Source organism: Chenopodium album, chromosome 7 (assembly GCF_948465745.1).
Source record: "Chenopodium album chromosome 7, dcCheAlbu1.1, whole genome shotgun sequence".
Classification (NCBI taxonomy): Eukaryota; Viridiplantae; Streptophyta; class Magnoliopsida; order Caryophyllales; family Amaranthaceae; genus Chenopodium; species Chenopodium album.
Window position 1 is genome coordinate 26,120,721 of NC_137840.1, and position 18,486 is coordinate 26,139,206.

The 18,486-nt window shown below is 32.9% G+C and overlaps 1 long non-coding RNA gene across 1 annotated transcript; it reads left to right on the forward strand.

Annotated features, from left to right (window-relative positions):
* Positions 1-1,258: 1,258 nt before the first annotated feature.
* LOC145641000 (uncharacterized) lies at positions 1,259-9,073 on the forward strand. The gene is made up of 4 exons (XR_014115087.1): positions 1,259-1,462; positions 7,893-8,006; positions 8,089-8,533; positions 8,839-9,073. It is a non-coding gene; the product is annotated as an uncharacterized LOC145641000 (long non-coding RNA).
* Positions 9,074-18,486: the final 9,413 nt, after the last annotated feature.

Consider the following 18,486-nt stretch of genomic DNA (forward strand, 5'->3'; position numbering starts at 1 on the left):
TAATCGTATTAAATTTGAATTCTAGTAGCTTATCTTGAATTGAATACCCTTATTATGAGTTTGGCATGATAAAAAATAATTGAAATTGGGTTGTTAAAACATGCTTTTAAAATAAGATAAAATTACTCTAATAATCTTATTTGTTATTCAACTTTAACGGGATTGTTATGACAATCCCATTCAAATTTTATGACTTGAACTGATGATAATGACCCGATAATTTTTAACCGACCAGAACCAACCCATTTGTTATTTGAACCCATTATAACTCGAAATTGATAAACCTAATCCAAAACAGAACCGTTTACCGTATTGGCTGAACTAAACTGAACTAAATTGATTGGAGCTGAGATGAACTGAATTGAAATTAAGCTAAAATGATATTCACACAATATATTTTTTTTAAAAATTTGATTATTAATTATGTAAGAAAACATTATTAAACATCAATTCTTAATGTTCTAATACATATGGTTCTTGTTGGTCTCAACTATCAAGATCAAGTGATATCAAACAAACGTTTCTAATGTAATTAACATGCTGGTCTTACATCAATTACTTGTAACCCACAATAACTAGATCTAAAATTGACCCAAACACTCGTGTTGTCCACTCTAGTTACATGATAATGTAATAGTAAGTATTTATATACTCCGTAGTACGTACTTTTATATTTCGAGAATACTTATTGTGGGGTTATTTATTCAAGGGTTATCTGGTCAGTTAGGGGTTAGTTATTCATGGGTTACTCGGTTGGTTATAAGTAACCTATAATAGTAACCTTTGACCGACCAAGTAACTCTTTAAATAAGTAACCCCTGAATAAGTAATTTCGTTTTTTTTAATTTTTTTTATTAATAAGCACCTTTATAATATATATATATATATATACTACCTCCGATCCAAGTTAGTTGCAACTTTGGAATATTATAATCGAAGGTAGTATAATTAATGAGTTATTACATTATGAATAATCATACATGTATAATAAAAAAATAGAATTAAGCACTTAAAATTAAATTAAAAATAAAACAAACACATATCAACAAAACAAAAAAAAATTAAAAAGGACATAAGCTCATTATGTTATACACTTATACTGATACTTATATAAAGTATCACTTAATCTTAATTAAAAAATAATGTAATTAGACTGTATTAAAAAAAAAAAAAAAAAAAAGGTAGTTCACAGATTAGGTATCTAATTACCCCAAACAAAAACAACTCACAAACACTAATCCCAAAATTGATTAGGCGCCACTTTTTTTTTTTTTTAATTAGCTGCCTCTTAATAAACTATGCAACAAAACCACGAAATTCTCCTAAAAAATCAGAAACCTTCGCACTAACAAAAATTTCAGAAACCTTTGTTTGCTTAAGAATCAAAACCGTTCTTTCGAAACACCCTCATTCGAAGATTCGTCAAACGCTCAGAAGATCAATTCTTTGACAAAATTTCAAGGTTAGATCAATTCGTTGAACAGATTTGTTCTCGAATTTTGTTTTTATTTTTACAATTTCTGCTACAATTTGGTGTGGCTTAAGATTTTTGATCTTTAATTTTCATAATTCGTATGGCAATTTTCCTGATTTCATTTAATTTATTTATTTTTTTTTTTTTTTGTGTGAAAAGTAATTACTTTGTATCTTTGATTATATTTTTTTGTATAATCTGTTTTTTCTGATAATTTGTGTGCATGTGCTACTTAAATTAGTCTAATTTATGATATTAGTAAAATTAAATTAGCTAATATATGATATATTTGGTACTTTAATTTAATTTTTCTAATACATATGTGGAAGAAATTGAATTACGTTGGATTCTAGTTTGCTATGGTTGAACAGATTTGTTCTCGAATTTTGATTTTATTTTTACAATTTCTGCTACAATTTGGTGTGGCTTAAGATTTTTTATCTTTAATTTTCATAATTTCGTATGGCAATTTTCCTGATTTCATTTAATTTATTCTTTTTTTTTTTTTTGTGTGAAAAGTAATTACTTTGTATCTTTGATTATATTTTTTTGTATAATCTGTTTTTTCTGATAATTTGTGTGCATGTGCTACTTAAATTAGTCTAATTTATGATATTAGTAAAATTAAATTAGCTAATATATGATATATTTGGTACTTGAGTTCAAATGCATTGCAACTATGCTATAGATCTTGACCAACATCTTCAGTTTATGAACTCAATCCTCCAATATACATCGGACTTACAGTCCATAATGACAATATATGAGGGGAAAAGAAATAATCAAATTTCATAATCACATCATGTTAAAATCTGAAGTTGATGTTTCCAATGACGTCTTTATGTTGCTAGATATTTCATATTACCTCATTGTATGCCATATCATGTAGCTTGAAAAACAATAAACTATGATAGTTGACATTAAAGGCCAATTTTTGTAGAAGGCTGAACCATGAATTTGAAGCTCCCTCTTTGGAATGTTGCAATTTTTCAGTGTCAGCAATATAAAAGTATGAGTGGTCAGAATAGGTTGTTTTCTTAAATAATGATAACCCTTCTTAACAAACACATCCTTAAAGAAGTAAGACACAAAATATTACTAATTTTTTTTATTATTATTATCACTTTTCAATTAACTAGCTCTCTTTGCATTCATAGCTTTTATTGTCACATGGATACTCCGGAGGTTCAAAAGAGGTTAGAGTGGATGAGGTGTGCTAATAGGACAGACAATTTATATATAAGTGGAGTTAATTTATTTCTTCAATTTGCTTTTGGTGACTTAGAAATGAATAGTGATTTAGGAGAGGAGGAAAAGAAGGTATCTTGCCCTTGTAATCGATGCAACAATGGTCCACATAAAACAAGGGACGAAATTTACACCGACTTTATAGTGAATGAAATCGTGCAAGGTTATGTTCGTTGGATCTATCATGGAGAATTCAAACCCCCACAAAAGAAAAGTAGAAATGATTTGGGAGATAGTGCTCATGATGATATATATAGAATGATCCATGACAGGTTTAGTCCCAGAGTTTCTAATAATGATGACATAGATGACATGTTAGATGCTGAGCAACAACCTAAGGAGTTTGATCAACCTAGATATAAAAAGGATACAAAAGAGGCAAAAATGTTTGAAAATTTGATGAGAGATGCTCAACAAACTTACCCCGGGTGTAATGAATTTTCTAAATTGTCATTCATTTTGAAGTCATTCCAAATCAAATGTATGGATGGCATGACTAATAAAGCTTTTACTAGTATGCTTCATATGTTCAAAAATGCTTTGCCTAAAGGAGCTGATTTGCCATCAAATTATTATGAAGCACGTAAGATGATTACTAATCTTGGTTTCGATTATGAAAAAATAGAAGCATGTGAAAATGATTGTATGCTATTTTGGAAAGAGAATGCTAACCTTGAAAAGTATTCCATATGCGATACTAAGCGTGATAAAGCTTCTCCTAAAGTGTTACGCTATTTCCCACTAACTTCGAGGTTGCAAAGGCTATTCATGTCGTCCAAAACAGCAAATGAGATGAGGTGGCACTCTGATAAACGAGAAGATGACGGAGTACTTAGACACCCAGATAGTGAAGCTTGGAAGCATTTAGATAAAGAATATCCTACTTTATTTGCAGAGACTTGTAACGTTAGGTTGGGTTTAGCAAGTGATGGATTCAATCCATTTGGCGGGCTTAGAAGTGACTATAGTATATGGCCAGTAGTGGTTGTTGTGTACAATCTCCCTCCATGGATGTGTATGAAACAACCTTACACAATACTATCTTTGTTAATTCCAGGGAAAAGTGGACCCGGAAATAACATTGATGTGTATTTGCAACCATTAATCGAGGAGTTAAAAGAATTGTGGGAAACTGGAGCTCAGACTTATGATGCTTCAAGGAATGAGTACTTTCAAATGCGTGCTTCATTGTTATGGACCATAAATGATTTTCCTGCGTATGCAAACTTATCTGGGTGGTCTACCAAAGGCTATAAAGCATGTCCTCATTGTATGAAAGAAACTAGCTCTGCTCGGCTACCAAATCAGGGGAAATGTTGTTACATGGACAATCGTCAATTTCTACCTACCGATCATAAATGGAGAGATAATAAATCCTTTAACGGGAAAGTAGAAAAAAGAGGTCCTCCTAGGAAATTATCTTCCAATGAGATTTTAGAACAACTAAAGGACCTTGAAGGCATGAAATTTGGTAAAACAATGAAATTGCCAAAGAGGGATGATAATTGGAAGAAGAAAAGCATTTTTTTGAATTGCCGTATTGGAGTAACCTCTTACTTCGTCACAATCTTGATGTCATGCATATTGAAAAAAATGTGCTTGACAATATTCTTGGTACATTGCTAGATATTGATGGGAAGGCAAAAGACAATTTAAAGGCTAGACATGATTTAAAGCATTTGAAGGTTATGAAACATCTTGCTCCTACATTAAGAGATGGAAAGTCAAATGTCACTCTCTCATTGGCTTATCTTAAGTATTAAATATATCTATATAATTACTGTTTACATATTCAAGCATTATTATTTTTGTTAAACTTCAAACAATAAAAGCAAATTCTATACATGCATAAGATTTTCATGATTTCCTAACATAAATATTGATTTAATTTTTTTTATAATAAATATATACTTTCCAATACTACAAATAATCCATAAAGTCTTTCCAATCTTTATTTATAGTCAAGTTAAAGAATAATAATTAATTTGAAGCAATATGATTAAAGTGGCATAGTTAAGGAAACAAATATTTCGTATTTTGAAAGGCTAAAATATTTTATTTTTTTTTGAAAATTAAATAAAATCGATAAGAATTTAGTTTGACGTCAATTATGAAATCAATACAAACATTTAAAAAAAAATCAGATGAACAATAAAATATTGTGCACTTATTATAAAAGCTACCATGTAATGAATGAAAGTTATTTATGCTTTATTGATAAAAGTTACCAAAAATAGTCTACAAATTATCCTAAATTCAATTCAAGTAATCGGATGAATACAAAAGTTTTTGATAAAGATACAAAATAGTGTAAAAATTACTTTTATCGTTTGTTGTGCTCCTTGACAAATACTGAATGCTGAGCCGAAATGTTGTCTTGGAAAAAAATACATAATCTTGAACATAAATTTAATTTTAATCGGCCTTTCATTTTCTGTACAATGTCTTTTACAATAACCTTTTGTTTTTCTTGCATATAAAAAAAAAAAAAAAAAAAAAAAAAAAAAAAAAAAAAAAAAAAAAAACCAATAACCAATCAAAACAAGAAGATTTAAAGTTAAATTGAATTAGACATTTGACGGAAAAGGGATATATATAAAATGCATTATAACTATTACTCGTGTTTTAAATTGTAATATTCGTGTTAACAATGCTATTACTTATGAATTATTTTTAGAAAAACTAACATTTTGATTTAAAAATCGTGCATTGCTCATGTACTATACTAGATATACAACAATCATGTGCAATAATTTATGTTGTTTTATACATAATAATACTTTTAACTATAATAGTATGTGTATATAATATAATATTTTTTATAATATAAAAAAGTATATGTATATAATATAATATTTTATAACACGTGTCCTCCATACAAAGTGTTTGGTTGTTGGTGTAGTGGTGATTGCGATTACACTTGGTAGGGAGGACCTATGTTCGCTCATCTGCAACAACAATCAGAAGGGGAGTGGAACCTAATAGCCTAGAACAGATCCTCAAATCTGGATTAGCCCAAAGGGTGAATCGGATAGATTACCCAAAACTCAATGCATATATGACGGGAATTAACTTATCCTTTATCTATCTTATACAAAATTCCAAAGTCTAGTTTTTTTTTTCAAAATATAATTATAACATTTGTAAATTTTTGTTAATATGAAAGATATAAACCTATCAAAATGTATATATAGTTAAATTGTTTAATAACTTATATCGAATGCGTAGTTTTATTAAAATTATTTGCATGTAATCATTAAATGTGTTGGATGTTGTGTAGCTATGCAATGTCTAAAATACACAACATACAACACTTTAGTTGAGCGACTTTGATTTAATGATTGTACGGTAAAAAGATATTGACTTCGATCTTGAAACCTAATAGTCTAATAAATTCTAAATAGAAAAATTAAAACAAAAGGAAAGGAAAATAGTAAATGGCTTTAAATATTGAAATAAACATAACCTTTTAAATCAATTTAGCGAATTCAAGAGACAATTTTAAGGCTTTTAAAATTAAATGGGGGAAAATATATTTAAAAATAACATTTTTAAATATATAAATGTCTATGCGCTATTATAAGAGTTTTGTTAACCATTTTATAATTAAGGTAGGGATAAATCTTAGTAATATATACTCTGTATATTTTATTTATATAAAATTATCAGTATCCATACCTATATACGAAGTATTTGTGTTGTATACTATATTTAATCAGCTGTTGGTTATATATATGACTATTATATAATATATAACTTTTGGCACAATGCTTAACTTAGGAAAATATATGTTCTGGTAGGTCAAATAAAAGGTTATTATTGTGTCTATAGATTTAATGAGTGCAACGGGTAAATAAAACATGTATATATTAGATTGATTGTAGCTACTGATGTGAATGGTATGATAAGAAAATTTTAGTTTTTTCTCAACGGGAGATATAAATAAATTAGTTCACTTCTTATATAGCTATGTGGAGTATTATTCAATTATTTTTCAATTAATAAAATAACATTATAAAAAATTAAAAGAAATTCAAATAACGTTCCTTTAATTTTTTTATTGACCATTAGTAACCAAGTCCTTTAATAGTAAATGAATTACCTTTGTTTTTATTTTTATTTTTCCTACGGGTTTATTAGTTTGATTTATAAACCGTGCATCGCACGAGCACTCCTGCTGAAATTTTGCAAGGATATAGCTTTTTCTTCTTGAAAATCTTGTTGTTTTTTGAAACATTTGATTATCCTGCTTGCTAAAAAGTTCTGATTTTCGCTGGAAACTTCGATTTTCTTGCTGAAACTCTGACTGACTTGGTGAAAAATCTGGTTTCTCTTGCTGAGAAATATTACTGCTTTGCCAAAATCTTTAATTATCTTCTGAGAAGCTTTCTTCCTTGCTGAAATTCATATTTTCCATCGAAAAAACTGAAACTACTGCTTACATTTTGTGAGAATATCTATTTTTCTTCAGAAAAATCTTACTGTCTTGCTGAAAATTCTGATTTCTTTTGCTGACAAACCTTGCTGCTTTGCAAACATTCTGAATTTTCTTTCAAGGAAGCTTAATATCTAGTTGAAAATTCTTACTTCTTCCTTGAATATTTTGATTTCCTACTGAGAGTTTTGATGTTTCTACTGAAAATTCTTACTACTCCGCTGAAATTTAATTTTCTTGCTGCTGAAAATCTGATTATCCTGCTGAAAATTCCGATTTTCCACTGCAAAATCTGACTGACTTGCTGAAAATCTTGATTTTCTGCTGAAAAGTCTGAAATCCTTTTCTGAAAAACTTGCACACCAGGGTTGTAGGCTATATTATCCAACAAAACTTGCACACCAAAACTTGCACACCAGCTGAATTTTTTTATTTTTTATTTTTATTTTTATTAGCTGAATTCTGGACACCATAACTGAGCAGTAGCTTGTAGGCTTCAGGGTCTGTAGGCCTTATTATCCAACAAAACTTGCACACCAGCTGAATTTTTTTTTTATTTTTTATTAGCTGAATTCTGGACACATGGAAATTTAAATTCTGTTGGACATAACTAAATGTCATTAGCTTCTAAACCACTAAAAATTTTACGAAGTAATTCTCGCACTTATTCAAAATATGCAAACGTACAATAATTAGGAGTGTAATTTGATTCTAAAAACTCTGTAATGTTTGTAGAAGAAGAAGAATGGCGGGAAGTGTTCTCGAGTTGATGTATTGGTTGCAACTCGTACAAGAAAATCTGAGAAGGCTTTGAATGTAATCAATTTGGCAAATAACACTCATGCAGTAGTAAGTTTATAAGTTTTATGTTTGTTATTTTCTATTTAACATTTACCATCTTATCTTCTAACTTAATATTGTTTATTCATAGGATGAGATAAACAAATTAAAGGAACAAAGAGAGCAAGGTCTTAATGAGAAAACAGATGAGCAAATTATTCAGGATGTGCTTGGCAAAGATACACATGGGTATTTGAAAGCTCATGAACCTGGTAGAAGTATAACGCAACATTTTAAAGTAAAGCCCTCTCGAATTGATCTTACTCATGAGGTGAATGAAGTTAAAAAGAAAGCAGATCAAGCAATTGAAGATGCAAGAAAAGAAGCTGAAACTGCTAGAACAGAAGCAAAACAGGCTAAATTAGAAGCTGAACAAGCCAAAAAAGAGGCGAAAGCTGTTAAGAATGACGTGGACATAAAAATTGCTGATAATAATGCAGTTTGGGAGAAGAAGTTTAGTCAACTTCTGGATTTTCTTGGAGCAGGAAGTTCATCAGATTCTGATGATTTAGGAAGTCAAGGTTCAAAGGAATGAAGTAAGTAATGCTATCTTCACCTGTTATACATTATTCATTGGTGCATGATTCATCTTAGATATAAGTTTATGAGCTTAAAGTAGTTATACATTATTCACCTGTTATACATTATTCACCTGTTATAGCAGCAGTAGTTAGACATTAAAGAATTTTGCCTTGTGCGAGTTGTTATAATTTATGAGCTTAAAGTAAATTGTTCTATATTTTGTGTCAATTTGACTTTTTCATTTTGAAAACATATCCTTTTTTTGGTGCTCTTTTTGAAAAAATATTAACTTGATCATTTATCTATTTATTTATTGTAGGTAACAAGGAGCGAAGCACAAACATATTGTCACATTGTACATATATATAGAGTATATACTGTTCTTCAGCAAAACGATTTGAGTGTTTTATTTTTTATTTATTTTAGTAAGAGTGAGCTAGTGATGAGACAATGAGACAATTGATTTCTAGTATGTTTGTATGTATGGATATCGAACTCAAGTATGTTTGAATGAATGGGATTCCAAGACATAATATCACCTTTTTAATGTTCTATATCAATTTCAAGAATGACAAATATGACATATTTGAGAAAAACTCCATCTTTAATATTCAGTTACGCGTATACCATAAATGCTGCAACAAATTAAAGCTTATGCCCATTGAAATTATTAGCCACGATAGTCATTAGTGTAAAATGATATTATTTGTCACGATAGTAATGTGGCAATGGATTTATTTTCCACGGTATTATTTGTGGCAAATAAATAATTAGCTACAGTATATTGCGGCGACAAAGTTTATTAGCCACGTAATATTTGTGGCAAAGAAGATTACTGGTCACGGTAATGTTTGTGGCAACTAAGTTTATTAGCCACGGTAGAATTTGTGGCAAAGAACTTGTTAGCCACATTTATATTCGTGGCAAGTGAATTTGTTTTCCACGTTACATACCCGTGGCATAAAATTCGAAATTTGCCACGACATCCATTTTCCCGTGGCAAATTTCCTAGCCACGGCCTCTTGTGTCACAGGAGTAAATTTAAAAATTCCCGTGGCTACACTACATTGCCACGAGAATTTTAAACTTGTGCCACGATTTTACTCGTGGCACAAAGGTGAATTTGTTGTAGTGCTTGGATGCATAGATTAGGATTAGTTTTAGGGGAAGTTGAATGGTTCGAGGATGGAAGCTTGTAACACCTAGAGTGTTTGGGATCATTGGCGATGTTTTCAATTGATCACTTGTTTGTCGATTGGGAATTATGTGTTTTACTTGCATCTTTGTTCCTTTCTTTCTTTTCCTATTCGTCCTTTATCTATGGTTTTCGTTTACTCTCTTCTTTTCCTTTCTTTTCTTTTATTTTCTTTCTTTTTTGTTTTGGTTTGTGGCAAGTTTTGAGGCTTTATTTTTCAATTTTTGCCTTTCTTGTGAATTGGACTATGTACGACCGACTTTTGCTCTTGAATGAACATCTTCCTAAGTGGTAATGGTATGCACGGTTTGAGAATATGCTTGGTTGATTCTAGGATAGCGTATGCTAAGGTAGCATGTCTAAGAACTAGGGGGATCATGAAACCCGATTCTACTTGTTTGTGGCATGCTTGGTAGTTGCTTTCTATGGTCGATTTGACACCTTTAGTGAGTTTTTGCTGCTTCCATGTGAGTTTTACATATTTTTCTAGCATTCTACACTTACTTGCATGAGCGGCATGGGTCCTTGACTATTGTAAACCTTATCTTGAATCTTGACTCATAATTCTTAAACACGAGACCGAACCATCTAGGGAAAACAAAGGCATCTTTTCGGGGTGGTAATTTTTCTTTTTCTAGGATTAATCTTCTTTATTTTCAGATATTGGGTTCAATTTGCCTACTTGCTACCATTTGAGCCTTTTCCCTTCTTTTCAAGTCGCATCAATAGAACTTTGAGCCTTTCATCTCTTTTTGTTCAATTTTTGGTTTTTGTGAAGCAAATGATCATGTTCTTGGAGTTTGTGGTATTTGAGTTTGGAAGTTGGTTCTGTTTGTAAGCAAGCTTGTCTTGTGTATATATTGTGAGTAATGGCAACTGAATAAATGAAAACATCCGTCCAAAGTAAAAAAGGCAAGGACATTCAAATGCAAAGTTGTAAAAGTCGCCCATAGTTAAAAGAGGCAAGGACAACGAATAACGTATACAAATGAAAATTTGTTAAAATAATAAAAAGCAAAGCAATTCAAACGCTTAGGCAAAAATGTCATAAAAAGTGAAAAAAAAAATTTGAGAAAATTTCAAAAATATTTTGATGTGATCCTTTTCCCCTTTTCAAGCATTGAGGACAATGCTTCCTTTATGCTTAGGGGAGAAAGCGTTTACACTTTTTGTATGTATATGATTGTGGTTATAGCATTAAATAAGCTTGGGGGTGTTAGTTTGTTTTTGTTTGGCGATTGCTTAGTTATGAGGAGAAGGTTTGATCACCCTTTTGCTTCACTAATTAGGAATACCGCCAAACTCTAAATTTTAAGCCTACCCTCACCCTTTTTGCCCTAACGTTACAACATTGGGAAAGACCTTTTGACCTAGAGGTTGAGACACATATCGAGGGAGGGCATTATGAGGTAAAGCCTAAAGAGAGGGGATGCAAAGTCAAGACGTCGAGTAGCCTAAAATATGTTCTTTTCCGGCTCCTTCGAGGAGTTATAGAGATGCTCACTAGATGAAGATTTGAGACTATAGGGAAAACGCGGTAAGATCAAATGGGATGAAGGTGGATTGTAATAACTAGTTCTCTACGGTTAGCATATTCTATGTTTCAATCAACCTCGTACCTCTATTTGCTTAAGAAAGTTGTTTATTCATTTGAAGTGTAGTCATTTTGTAAAGTTCAATTTGTAAAGGTTTTGAATTTGCTTTTCTTTCTTTTTCTTTTACTTTTTGTGGTTTGCCTCATGTATGTTGGTGGAGAGTTATAGGTTAAGCTCTTAGGAAACTTTTACGAGACCTCACTCGTCCTCATAGGTGAACTTGGGGTTAAAAGGGCTTGTTGTAGCTAAAAACAACTTTGATTCCTACGTTAGTGAGTCTTAGTGTATATTCCCATCTTATGTTTTTCTTTTTCCCATTTGAATAAGTCTTTCATCCTTATTTTTGTTTGCTTGGTTTTGCTCGAGGACGAGCAAAACTTTAGCTTGGGGGAATTTGATGATTGTCATTTATAGCTAATGTATGCCATTTATGGCACTCTTAGGCTAGCTTTTCTTCATATTTTTATGCTCTATTTTAGTCTTTTATGTCATGTTTTTAGGTGATAATGCTTTAATTGCATGTTTGTGTGTAAGTTTAGGGAAATGCGTGCTTTTAATGGTTTTCTTATTATTTTATTCATCTCTCGCCTTTTTCTCTCGCTTCTTCGTTCCTTTAACTTGTTTTGTAGGTGTGTTAAGTTTCCCGGATTCAATCATCAAGGAGGGAGCTCAAGCGCATTCAAGGAATTCAACGAAGTTGAGTTCGAGAAGCCAAGCATGCAAGTCAAGCAACCAAGCAAGCTCCGCGACCCCAAGCAACAAAGCAGCAGCCCCGAGTAACCGCGCAACGCAGCAGCACACTCGAGCACCCATGCAGCCTAGCAGCGCTACCGCGCAACCAGCAGCCGTTGACGCGGACTACGCAGCTGCAGGCGTGGGTCTCCTGGCCGCGAGCGCGGGTGGCTGTACCTCAAATCTGCCACTTTTGATTAGTAAGCAGCCGCGATCTAGCCTCGGGCTGCTCTGTTCCAGCTTTTCTCCTCTGAGGGCGCGGTCGATTTCTCCGTGGGCGCGTCTTTTTGGGTTTTATTCGCAATTTAGCTTCTTTTCTTCGTTTGTATATATATTGTACTGCTTTCTTTAGTCCGGATGGAAGTAATTCTTTAGTTTAGAATAGTTTCTCTCTCCTCTAGGGAGGATTAGGGTAGATTAGGACTTCCTCTATCTAGCTTAGGAGTAGGTTTAGAGAGAGAAAGTAAGGGATTTCAATGGTGATTGATAGATTGAAGATACAAGGGTGACAATTGTGTTGAAGATCTTCTCTACTATCAATGAGCATTCCTAACTCTATCTCACCTTATTGCTTTGTTTAATTTCATGTTTGTTTGATTTGATTTTGATGTTTGATTCTTGATTAGTGTAATTTCTCTAGATATATTATTAACTCTTGATTTCCATAGTTGTTAATTGAATAGATGATGATTCTTGAATAGGTGTTTGGCTAGGAATTGGGTGAAACTTGTATGATTAATTAATTGTGATTAATTTAGGATTTGTCTTGATAGATTGTTGAAATTAAAGTGATTAATGAAGGTTTGCATGTGTGTAATTTGATTAGGCCTTGTCAATTATGCTAGATTGCATTGTAATTACGAATGACACGACCAATTGATTTAGGAATCACAATTATTAATTGGTTTTGATTGTTGATTCTCTTAGTTTGTTATTCATAGTGAACCCTAGCTTAACAATTAGGAGATAGCTCTTGATTCCAATTGATTTCACTTATCATTAGTCTTCACAACCTTTGATTGGCATGATCTTCCCAAGTTGTTGCAATTGACATGATTACTTGTTGATCCCCGTTCCTAGTGTTTTATTTCCTTGGTTACTTGTTTTGTTAGTTGTTAGTGTTACATCTTACCTTCGATTTTGACCTAGCTTAGGCACATAATTGAGAGTGCTTGAACATTATTGTTCCTTTGGGTTCGACCCTTGATTTTCCTCTATACTCGTATTTAGGTTTGTTAAGTGTTTATAAATTTAGTCTGACCGAGGGAAGATTAGATAACGAACTAGTTTTCCTCCTGTCAAAATGGCGCCGTTACCGTGGAACGGTGTCTATGTTTGAGTGTTTTTTATTGCTTGAGTTTAGGTCTGTGTTTATACTTTTCTTTTATTTGATTTTTGTTTGTTTTGTATAAAAATGGCATATCTCTCGTTACCACAATTTGACAATGAGCCTTTTTGTGAATATTTCAATAGACTTGAGGGATTTTTGGACTATAATTGTTGTAGTCTTTAGGAGGCTTGTGAGATTTGTTATTTTGGTTTGAATGAGCAAACTAGGGATGAAGTTGAATGCATGCATAATGGTGAATTTAGAGCATTGTCAATTGATGATGCTTGGGATTTTTATATTTGGTTTGCTAGGGATGTTTATGATAGGGGTAATCATGAGTCTAATAATGATATGCAATGTCTCGATTCTTCTAATGTTAGCATTATTTCTCATGATTTGTTACATGATCCCTTAAGTGAACCTAGAACACATGATTTCAACTCTATTTCCCCTTTTGTTCTTGATGATGAGGTGCATGCTCAAGTTGATGCTAATGGTGTGTTTCAATATTCTTCATTATTTACCATGCCTTCTTGTGATGTGCTTCGTTCCCTTAATGATGAATCTCATGTGTTTGATTGTGCCCCCACTCCCCAATGTGATGTATATGCTCATGATCTTAATGTTGATTCTTCCAATCTTGGTAGTACTTCTTCTTCTCTTGTTGAGCCTCAACCTTCTACACCGTTTGAATCTCTTATTGCTACTTTTGAATCTCAAATTAGGTTCATTGAGCTTGATAATGAGCTTGGGCCTAGTATGGAGATGATTCTTAATTTTATGAGAGGTCAATTAGATATAATGAAAAAGAATAAGGAGCGTCTTGAGAAAGGAAGGAGAAGAAAAGAAGATTTAGAAAGCCAATTGTCATCTTTGATGCTTGTTTGTGAAAAATCTCAATTTAATGAGTGTGTTGTGGATGATGATGATGATTTTGAGTAGCCAAGAGGGTGTGAGGATCCCATTGGTGAGCATTTGAGTGATGGTGAAGGAGTTGAGAATGAAGAGAGTGTTGATTTTGATAACCTCAACCCTACTACCCATCTTGATGAGTCTCTTATGCATGATTGTGATTCTTCTATCCATGAGTATTTGGACTCGATTGAGATTATGAACAATGTGTTCTTTGAGTGTAAAATGAAAACCCATAGCCTTTTGAGTGAGTTCATTAAGAATGCTTCATGGGAGAGAGATGAGTTTGAAATGAATTTGCATCCATTCATGCATGACTTTGAGACTTTAGGCTTTAAGGAAGTTGAGGGAGTTGTTGTTCACGATTGTAGTGAAGGGGATTATGTAGTTCCTCTTGGAAGTTTGATGCTTGAGGGAGATGATGATAATGAGTGTTCTTCTTTTGAGGATTCTATGATTGATTTTGTGCTCTTATTGGTGATTTGAGGCATGGTAGTGAGGAAGAGTTCATTTGTACTACTACAAAAATGGGAATACAGAACGCCTAAAACAAGCAATATAGAACGCCTCTGAGGCGTTCTTCTAGTGGGGTGCCTTATAAAGTCTACATACAAAACGCCTCCTTGAGGCGTTCTATATCTAACAGTATATAGATTGCCTCTCTAAGATAGGCGCTTCATATTCTAGGTATAAATTAAATAAAAAACTAGGAAAAAAGAGCGGTCATATGAAGTTAGGCGCTCAATAATTATTAAAATAGAGAACGCCTAACATAGATAGGCGCTTTCTTTTCCTTTTTTTTTTTTAAAAAAAAATAATATTATTATTACTATTAATATTAATAATAGTAATAATAATAATTCGACATCAATTTTTTGAAGATAGAACTACGAAGAACAATATTAGTACAATACAATGAATTTACCCACTACTCCCACCCAGATTCACAACCCACGGCCATCAACGACCACCCACGACAACTTACAAAATCAACATAAAAAAAAAATTATACCGTATAATTAAACATATAGTTATAATCCAAACTTACAAATAAACAATTATCTCAACACTATAAATTAAAAGTATTATATTAAAAATTACAATTGAATCAAAATAATACTAACTATAATGAATTTTAAATTTTAACTTAAATTTTTTTTAAGAAAAATCAGATCTACAAATGAAAAACCTTGTACAATTAATATAATGCTTATGGGCTTGAGGTGGTGGCTCGATGATGACTTGCGGCCTTGCGACATAACCACTACATTGGGGTGGACGTGCGACGGGTTGTGGCTCGACGGTGGAGATTAGGTGGCTCGGTGGTGAGTTGGTGACATGGTCTTGGGAAACAGGTCGGCGGTAACACGGGCTTGCGAAGTGGCTCAGTGATGACATGGCCTGGGCTTGCAAATTGAATTAGCTCGACATTGGAGTTTTAAAAAAGAGAAAGACAGAAACACTTATACATGGAAGAAGATAGAGAAGAAGATGAACAAAGAACAGATAAAGGGATATGAAGCTAAGGGGAAGAGGAGAAAGAGAATAGAGAAGATATGGAGAATAAGGGGGGTGGCTCGCATTCAGTAGTTATAATATTTAGGGTTATGTATGGGTGAGCTGTTATATGGGCTTCAATTGAGTTTTTTTTTTTTTTTTTTTTTTTTTTTTTTTTTTTTTTTTTTTAATACTTATAGAATGCCTAAGTTAGAAGAGCGATCTATATAATATGGTGTAAATTTTGATATATCCAATAGAAAGGTTAACTTAGACAGGCGATCTGTAAGTTTCAACATATATAACGCTTATCATACATAGGCATTCTGTATAATTCTAGAGATCGCCCATGTAACTTGACCGTTGTGTATTGTGTGTGCTTATTCCACATTTTGTGGTAGTGGTGAGACCATAGCCCCTATTCCCTTTTCTCATGTCCCTTTTTCAAGGAGGTTCAATCACATCCCCTACACTCCTATATCCCGCCCTTCCTTTGTTAATGAGCCTATTGGGGACCCCCTTTTCTATGATGATCTTATTATCCCTAATTCATCTATTGTTGAGGAAAAAGGTGATGTTGCCACCCAAAATATATTAGTGAGGAGGATTTTCCTTTTTCTCTTTCTTTCCATTCTTTTATTCCCCCTTCTTATTTTCTTCTTTTTCCTTTTGATCCCTTTTCTTCTTTCTTTTTGCATCTCCCTTCTCACTTGCATGCAATAATCTTGTTGCACGTTCTTATCTCGTCATTTGCCTACCGTTTATCTTACGAAATGTGTAGTAGTGTATTTGACAAGCTTTTGCGTGTGTTGAATTATTATTTTCTAGAGCGGTCAATCTTGGACCTTAAGCAAGCCTTTCTCGGGAAGTAACCCGTGTTTTATTACTTTCATTTTCTTTTCTTTTTAGAATAGATTTTCTATCATGGAAATGTTTGTGTGCCTTTTGCTAGGTACATGACTTGATATACTTTTGTGCATTGGTTTGGATCAAGAATCAAGGAAGATTGGCACCCACAATTGCTAGCACATAGAAAACAAGTTTCAATTCTTGAGAAAATTATCTTTGAAAGGTTAAATTAGGTCATTTGCGAGTATTTAAACCCACCAAAAATCCGGTAATATCTTTCCTTGTTCTTTCTCCATTGGTTGATCACTTGTTGGACATATGTTGGTTTGATTGGATTGATCTCCTTGTTTTCCCCTCCCATGGATTTTTTTTTTATTTTATTTATGTTTGAGTGTAATGTCTCATTCAATCTTGGGGGAGGGTATTCTATCATGTTTGATGGGATTTTGATTCATATATGTCATGCACCTTTGTATATGCTTTTCCATGTTCCTTTATTTTCCAAAAAGATTTTTGTTTCTATCAATGCAAATTTGCATTGTGTTATGTTTTGTTGTTGCTTTGGACATAATAACATTTGGACTTGTATAATTGAATGCTTTTCTTCCTAAGTAGTAACGGTGTGCACAGTTTGAGAGTATGCTTGGTTGATTCTAGGATAGCATGCTAAGGTAGTTGGTTAGAACTAGTGGGACCATGAACCGGATTCTACTTGTTTGTGGCACGATGGTAGTTTCTTCCTATAGTCAATTTGACACCAATAGTGAGTTTTTGCTACATCCATGTGAGGTTCGTTATTTTTCAAGCCTTCAACATATATCTATTTGCATGAGGGTCATGGATCCTTGACTATTGCGGACCTAATCTAGAAACTTAACTTATGGTTCTCAAGACCGAGACCGAACCATCTAGGGAGGACAAAGGCATCTTTTCGGGGTGGTAATTTTTCTTTTCTAGGATAGTTTTATTAATTTTTGTTTTTGGGTTTACATTTGCCTACTTGCTAATCATTTGAGCCTTTTCCCTTATTTTCAAGCCACATCTTTAGAATTTTGAGCCTTTGTTTCATATTTTTTCCATTTTTTGTTTTTGTGAAGCAAATGATCATTTTATTGGAGTTTGTGGTATACGAGTTTGGATATTGGTTCATATTTGTAAGCAAGCTTGTGTTTTGTATATTTGTGTGAATAATGACAAATGAATAAATGAAAAAGCCGTCCAAAGTTAAAAAAAAAACAAAAAAAAAGAGGCAAGGACAAAGCAAGTGCAAAGTTGAAAAAGTCGTCCAAAGTAAAAAGAGGCGAGGACAAATCACTAATAAAGAAAAAAAAAGGTGAAAATGAAAAAATGCAAAAATATTTTAATGAGAATATCCTTCTCCCTATTTAGAGCATTGAGGACAATGCTCCATTTAAGCTTGGGGGGAAACGTTCTCACGCTTTTTGTGTATACGTTTGTGAGTATAGCTTTGAATAAGCTTGGGGGTGCTGGTCTCTTTTGTTTGGTGCTTACTTGATTATGGTGTTGAGGATTGATCACCCTTTGCTTCACTTACTAGGAAAATCACTAAATTTTAGCCTACCCTTTACCCTTTTTGCCTTACGTTACAACCTCTGAAAGTCCTTTTGACCTAGAGGTTGAGTCACCTATCGGGGAAGGGACTTATGAGTCATAGCCTAAGGAGAGGGGATGCATAGTCAAGACGTCGAGTAGCCCAAAGTTATCTCTTTTTTCGATTCCTTCGTGGAACTTTTGAGATGCTCACTAGGGGAAGATGCGAGACTAGTAGGGAGAACGCGGTAAGACCGTTTGGGATGAAAATGTATTGCGAAAACTAGTTCCTATGCTTAGCATATT